The sequence below is a fragment of the Etheostoma spectabile genome, unplaced genomic scaffold, assembly GCF_008692095.1.
Source record: "Etheostoma spectabile isolate EspeVRDwgs_2016 unplaced genomic scaffold, UIUC_Espe_1.0 scaffold00570089, whole genome shotgun sequence".
Lineage (NCBI taxonomy): Eukaryota > Metazoa > Chordata > Actinopteri > Perciformes > Percidae > Etheostoma > Etheostoma spectabile.
The window spans coordinates 26,919-33,038 of NW_022605523.1; the positions used below are offsets into that span (position 1 = coordinate 26,919).

A 6,120-nucleotide genomic window follows, 5' to 3' on the forward strand; every position below is an offset into this window, starting at 1 on the left:
TGAAGGGCAGGAATTGTTACAATCTTAATCTGAAATTTAAAATCCAATTTGATGTTAAATTAGTCCAGATTAGGAGCAATCAAAATTGTAATACAAATGCTGGCTATTTTTCATGTCCTGCTTCAACTGCACGCAATAGAAAAAAACTGGGAAAAGAAATGAGGAACAATAAGCAGGACGTGACTCTCCCTGTTCATTGGTCTAGGTTTATGATTCTCGCTTAGGGTGCGATAGGTCCTGGATGAGACTACTTTGCATATAAGTAGAGGAATGGATTGAAAAATCTGGTTTATTTATTGAATATGATGGAAAAGAGTGTCACGCACAAGGCAAATTCCTCACAATATTACTTTCATTTTTTAGTGGCAAAATCAAGTCACTTTCCAGCCGCTGCATTTATCAATGTACGATCATTCTTACGCTCTGATTGGTGTGATACGAACGTTTCATGAATATCACGTAAAGCCTGTCGTAAAAAGATTTCTGCGCTCATATCTCCCCCACCTCTTTTTTTGGTTTCATGTTATGTCTCGGCAAGAAGTATTATGCTTTGGGTTGTCTGTCCATTTCTACATCAGAACCCGAAATACTTGATTGATCCTAGAAGGGAAACTCTGGAAAGAAACTTCTCCTTCGAGCCAGATTTGAACCAGCGACCTAAGGATGTCAGCTTTATGCCTCTACAGTCCTCCGCTCTGCCAACTGAGCTATCGAAGGGAGCTAGCACTGACATATGAACTTCCCATTCCAGTGATTGTGATAACACAGGACCCCCTGGAGGTGCTTTCAGTGATAGAGCGCATTTCCAGTCTCAATACCCAGATGTATTGCAAGATTTGAAGTGAAAAAGTGCTGTCCAGCGATGGTGGTATAGTGGTGAGCATAGCTGCCTTCCAAGCAGTTGACGTGGGTTCGATTCCTAGCCATCGCAGTAGCTTTTCTTTGAATTGTGTTATTTGCTATTTTTACAAGAAGTCAGCAGAAAGGTTACTTGCCCAACCTGGTTTGATAAAACATTAGATCTCTTTGGGCTGCACAATTATGGCCAAGATTCTAATCATGATCATTTTGATAAATATGGAGATCACAATTTTTTATTTTCTATTCCAAAGTGCTGGAAAGGAAGGTTTCATCAATCGTTGAACCTCAGGTTAACAAGTAACAATCTCAGCAAGGTGATGGATTATTCGTGTTACTTCACCAAGTTCAGCCCAAATGATACAGCTCTAAGACATCACAGTGGTTGGCTTCCAGCTATGTAATATATGCAAACGGCAGTGTTGGGATTTGAACCCACACCTTCAGAGAATCTAGAGCCTCAAGCTAACATCTTAGACCACTCGGCCACACTACCTGCAATTATCAGCCCCCCACATCGTGACACATACAGGGACTGTAACTAACGGTATGCTTGTTAATGTTATTGGGAAAAAAAGGAAAAAGCCAATAGCTACATCCCCTAAAGATTTTCAGATTTTTTTTTCTTTTTTCTGAGATAGACTTAGACTTATCTTTACTAATCTTTTTGGGATGACTCCCGCAAGGAAATAAAAATATCACTGAATAAAAGAAGAAACCTGTGTAAACGTGTAATGTTAATGTTGTAAATGGCTTCAAAACCTGTAAATGCAACTGCAGTGGCTGGAAGTCAAACCTGGGCAAAATGCTTGCACTGCTATGCTATAAATCATAGTCAAAAGTAACACACCTGTTGCCTTTCACTGCACATCTTGTAACACAGACTGAAAATAAGAGCTAAGAAATACAATGGTGGCTGGAGATTGTTCATGAAGGCACATCCACGACTGGGTATTCTGTGATGTGTCATTGGATTGCTACCAATCTTGAAAAATGGCTTTCGTTGTCGGCAGGTTTCTGATTTGCACGTGGAGACCCCAATGGATTTCTAGCCCATCGCCTTAACCACTCGGCCACGACAACCTGATAATCTAGGCTACACCTGTTACACAAATCGTAGTTCACTGCTTGTGTCTGTGGATCCTCGTGGAGGCAGCTTGATTGATTGATTTGGTCCCTTATTTGTACCATAACAGAGATTTAATATTTATCAAATCTGGGTTGGGCAAGTAACCTTGCTGGCTACTTCTTGACAAATACAGCAATTAACCACACAATGAAAACTACTGCAATGGCTGGGAATCAAACCCACGTCAAGTGCTTGGAAGGCAGCTAGGCTCAGCACTATACCACCATCGCTGAACCACACAGTTTATGTTCTTAAACCTGTAATCTTACTTTAAACTAGATGTGGAAAATTGAAAGGTTGATCTTTTTCACCTGTGCTGTGGCTAAAAACAGGTTCCACCGAGATTTGAACTTAGATAGCTGGATTCAGAGTCTATAATGCTAACCATTACACCATGAACCTTTAAAAGTGCTGCAAGGGTTTGCTAGGCAGTTTCTATCATAATATACACATGTGTGATATCAAGAGAATGAGGGGAAAAGCAAGTCAAGAACAGCTTTAAAGGACTTGCCACAGACAGTGAATACAGCAGTAGATATATCTACTGTGTACAAACATATGGTAACTTTACATCTGTTGACAATAAAGATGCTCACAAAATACTGTAGTGGCCATTGAGTTTCTTGCGCACATTCATGTCCACTTAAATACAAAAACTGCTGTTCTTTATTCCCAATATATCAGAAAAAATTAGTTGTCAGAAGTGGGATTTGAACCCAAGCCTCCAGTAGAGACTGCGAACTGAACGCAGCGCCTTGGACCGCTCGCTCCATCCTGACTGACCCGACAAAGTCCCGTAGGACCTGTCTCAAAAATTATAATATTAAATAAACATGTCATGATATACAGTAGTAAGTTCTCAGTCATCCATGTCATAGTTAACAAGGGAAGGTTTCTCAACTCTCAGCCCAAATATATGGGCGTTCATGGAGACATGGAAGAAAGGCAATGTGCAATACAGGCCAAATCCTATGGTGGGAATCAAGATCCTCCAATGTTTCTGTCCACAATGTCCACCTGAATCCAGAAATATACCTGCCAGATGGGAAATAAACTGATAACTGTCTTCATGGTCTAAACGTGTCAAATATTGCCGTACAATGCCCACATTGAGTCCAGATGTGTCCGTTTTGGTTCCTGATCCATGCTTTTACCCCAAAAGTTCACAACTAGGCCAAGGGCAACTGGACTTGGTAAAAGGTTCTCCGCAGAAGTTTTGTCTCTCATCCAAGAGACTTCTCTAGTTGTTTTTTTTTTACACAGAAAGGTTTGGACACAGTGACCACTCCCCCACCATATCTGACAATTGAAAGCTGTGGGGAAAGGGGGTTCCAAAGCTAATAGACCATTCAACAAGCAATTCTGATGCACTATACTGGCCCATTCAGGATGAGCACTGTATACTCTGACTGCAGCAACACAAGTTCAAATTTCAGCGATACCTAATTTTTATGGTGATTACGAGACTGAAAGCAAAGTGTGTATCCCCCATGTAACTCAAAGCCTATCACTTCCAGTCAATACTGTCAAATTTGGAGCTCCTTCAAGTTACATCAACGATCAGTGACTCCTCAACATGCCCCCACCAACATAAGCTTACTTTAAACTAGATGTGGAAAGTTGAAAGGTTGAATGTTTTCACCTGTGCTGTGGCTTAAAACCAGGTTCCACTGAGATTTGAACTCAGATCCCTGGATTCAGAGTCCAGAGTGCTAACCATTACACCATGGAACCTTCAATAGAGTTTGCTAGGCAGTTTCTTTCATAATAACCAATGTGTGATATAAAGCACACAACAATCACAACATTAAAATATCACGCCCCAATATATTCTCGGTTTTGAGTCCTCGCCCCTACTATTTACGACATGGCCAGACGTAATCCATAATGACATTTGTCTACATTTTAAATTTTTCTTACACAGCTGTATATTGTTAAATATGAGAGGCAAACCGGTATTTGTACCAGTGTTCCCGGGGTAACTCTGCTACCGCGGCCGCCACGGCGAAGAACACAGAAGAAGTTAATAAATGCAACTAACTTCAGTTGGTAGAGTAACAGCGTGTGAGACGGAGCTGCTGGACCTGGACCAAGATGTGACCCCATGGCCTAATATCATATTTAATAAAAATGCAGCGCAGTGACGATACAGACCCGTGTGTATCCGCCGTTCGACCCTGCTGGACCCGTTCATAATGATCAGCCGTCTCTCTGTGAGTGCGTCCATCACACTCCCTCTCGCAGTTATAAATAGCCTATGTGACAATAATTTCTTTTGGCTAAAATCAAAATAATCGTGAGAATAATCGCGATCAAAACTTTGATCAAAATAATGTGATTATCATTTTGGCCATAATCCTGCAGCCCTACTTATTCACTTCCCCTTTAAATACAACTGCTTGAACCATCAATAATTGTCAGAATTTTTTTTTTTAATGGAGCCTTTATTGGTCCCTTTATTTTATTTTGCATGCTGGTTGGCCTGAAAACAGTTTCTGTCCTGGTCAGGCAAAACAAACAATGTTGAGCATTCTTGTGTGATGTCAAAAAAGTCATCACAGAACCAAATTTTAATCTTATTTACCAAATTATGTATTAAACAATCAATAAATTTACCTAAATGATAAAAATTGTATATTGCTTGATGAAAGTTTGTATAATGCATGAAAAGCAAAAAAATGAAAATTGACAGAATTAACTGAAGTATTGGATTCCTAAGGGTGATCATTGCCTTTTATAACACTCAATAAAATCAAAATGCATCCTTTCAATAAGTAGTCTTTATTGTAAGTGCATTCAGGTGGTTCTTCCAGTTGGAGATGACAAAAAGATATTTTCATAGATGTAAACTATGGCCTATTACACAGTGTGTGAGTGGGAATGCATTCCTAAAAGTCTCTAAATTAACTCAATATCCCATAAGAAATAAATCTAAAATGTCAATGAATTAAATCATATTCCTGACATGAAAAATTTGGGGTATTATTATCTCTCCTCGCTTTTCTTTTCTCCTCTCTCCTACCTTTTCCTGTGTTATTTTCTCTCTCCTCCCCTATCCTTTCTCCTCTTCTCTCCCCTCCTCTTTCTTCCACTCTCCTCCCCTATCCTTTCTCCTCTTCTCTCTCCCCTCCTCTTTCTTCCACTCTCCTCTCCTTGTTTTCTCTTCTCCCTGTCCTCTTCCTCCCCCTCCTCTCTTCCCCTCTCCTCTGTCCTCTCCTCTCTCGCATGCTACATGCACATCTGTATTATTCAGCGTTTCCAATAACGAGAGACAGGAAATAAAGTTTAGGAATCACTAGAGTTGTGCATAAGGTCCATAAGGCCTGATTTACTACAGGTTGTTTGTGTGTGTAAAAGCGAGTGCAAACTTCAGCTGTTATTGGTACTGTGGAACAGGAATATTTTCAGAATCAGAAAATTTATTTCAAACTGAATATTCACAAGACACCAAATTCCGCAGCAGACAGTACACAGTACTATAAGAGTTTGAAAAGGGGTTGGATTAAGCAAAGCTTATGTTTCCAGACCCTAACAACACCTCCTCCTTTTTGTATGATTCAAAGACTAAATTTCTAAACTTCCTAATAATAATTTTAGTGAAATTATTTAAATGTTTAGGATCGATAAGTATTGAAATATTGATATTTTTGACACTAGTCTATAACTTGAATAAAATTAAGCTGTACTATGCACCTGAACATGGATTCACATATATTTACAGGATATCAGCAGAGAGGAAGCTCAAGAGGACCAGGCTGAGCAAGTCCTGAGGATCTGTGTCTTCCACACAAGTGAAGAAGATGAAGGTGCATCCAACACTGATGTGTCGATTGTTATTGAAGGGACTGAGGTACTTGACAACTGTGGAAGTGTTGCAAAAGCCTGTCTCCTGCTCATGGGCGTCATTTATGCCATGAACTTAAGTTACCCCCCAAAAACAAAGTACACTTTTGAAGTTTTTCAAAAGCTTCTTCTAGAACTTGATGTCCTTAAGCTGTCCCCGAAAATCCTGTCTCTGCGAAACAAGCTTGTAGCTTGAATGCACATGTTTGACCCCTGAGTTGTCCTTTCAAAGAGGGCGCTAAAAAAAATATGGCACAGTTGTTTCTGTGGCTATTTGTCTTTTTTCTTAT

The 6,120-nt window shown here is 39.9% G+C and overlaps 1 non-coding gene across 1 annotated transcript; it reads right to left on the bottom strand.

Moving 5' to 3' along the window:
• Positions 1 to 3,649: 3,649 nt before the first annotated feature.
• Positions 3,650 to 3,721, bottom strand: trnaq-cug (transfer RNA glutamine (anticodon CUG)). The gene has a single exon. It is a non-coding gene; the product is annotated as a tRNA-Gln (tRNA).
• Between the last annotated feature and the right edge of the window lie 2,399 nt (positions 3,722 to 6,120).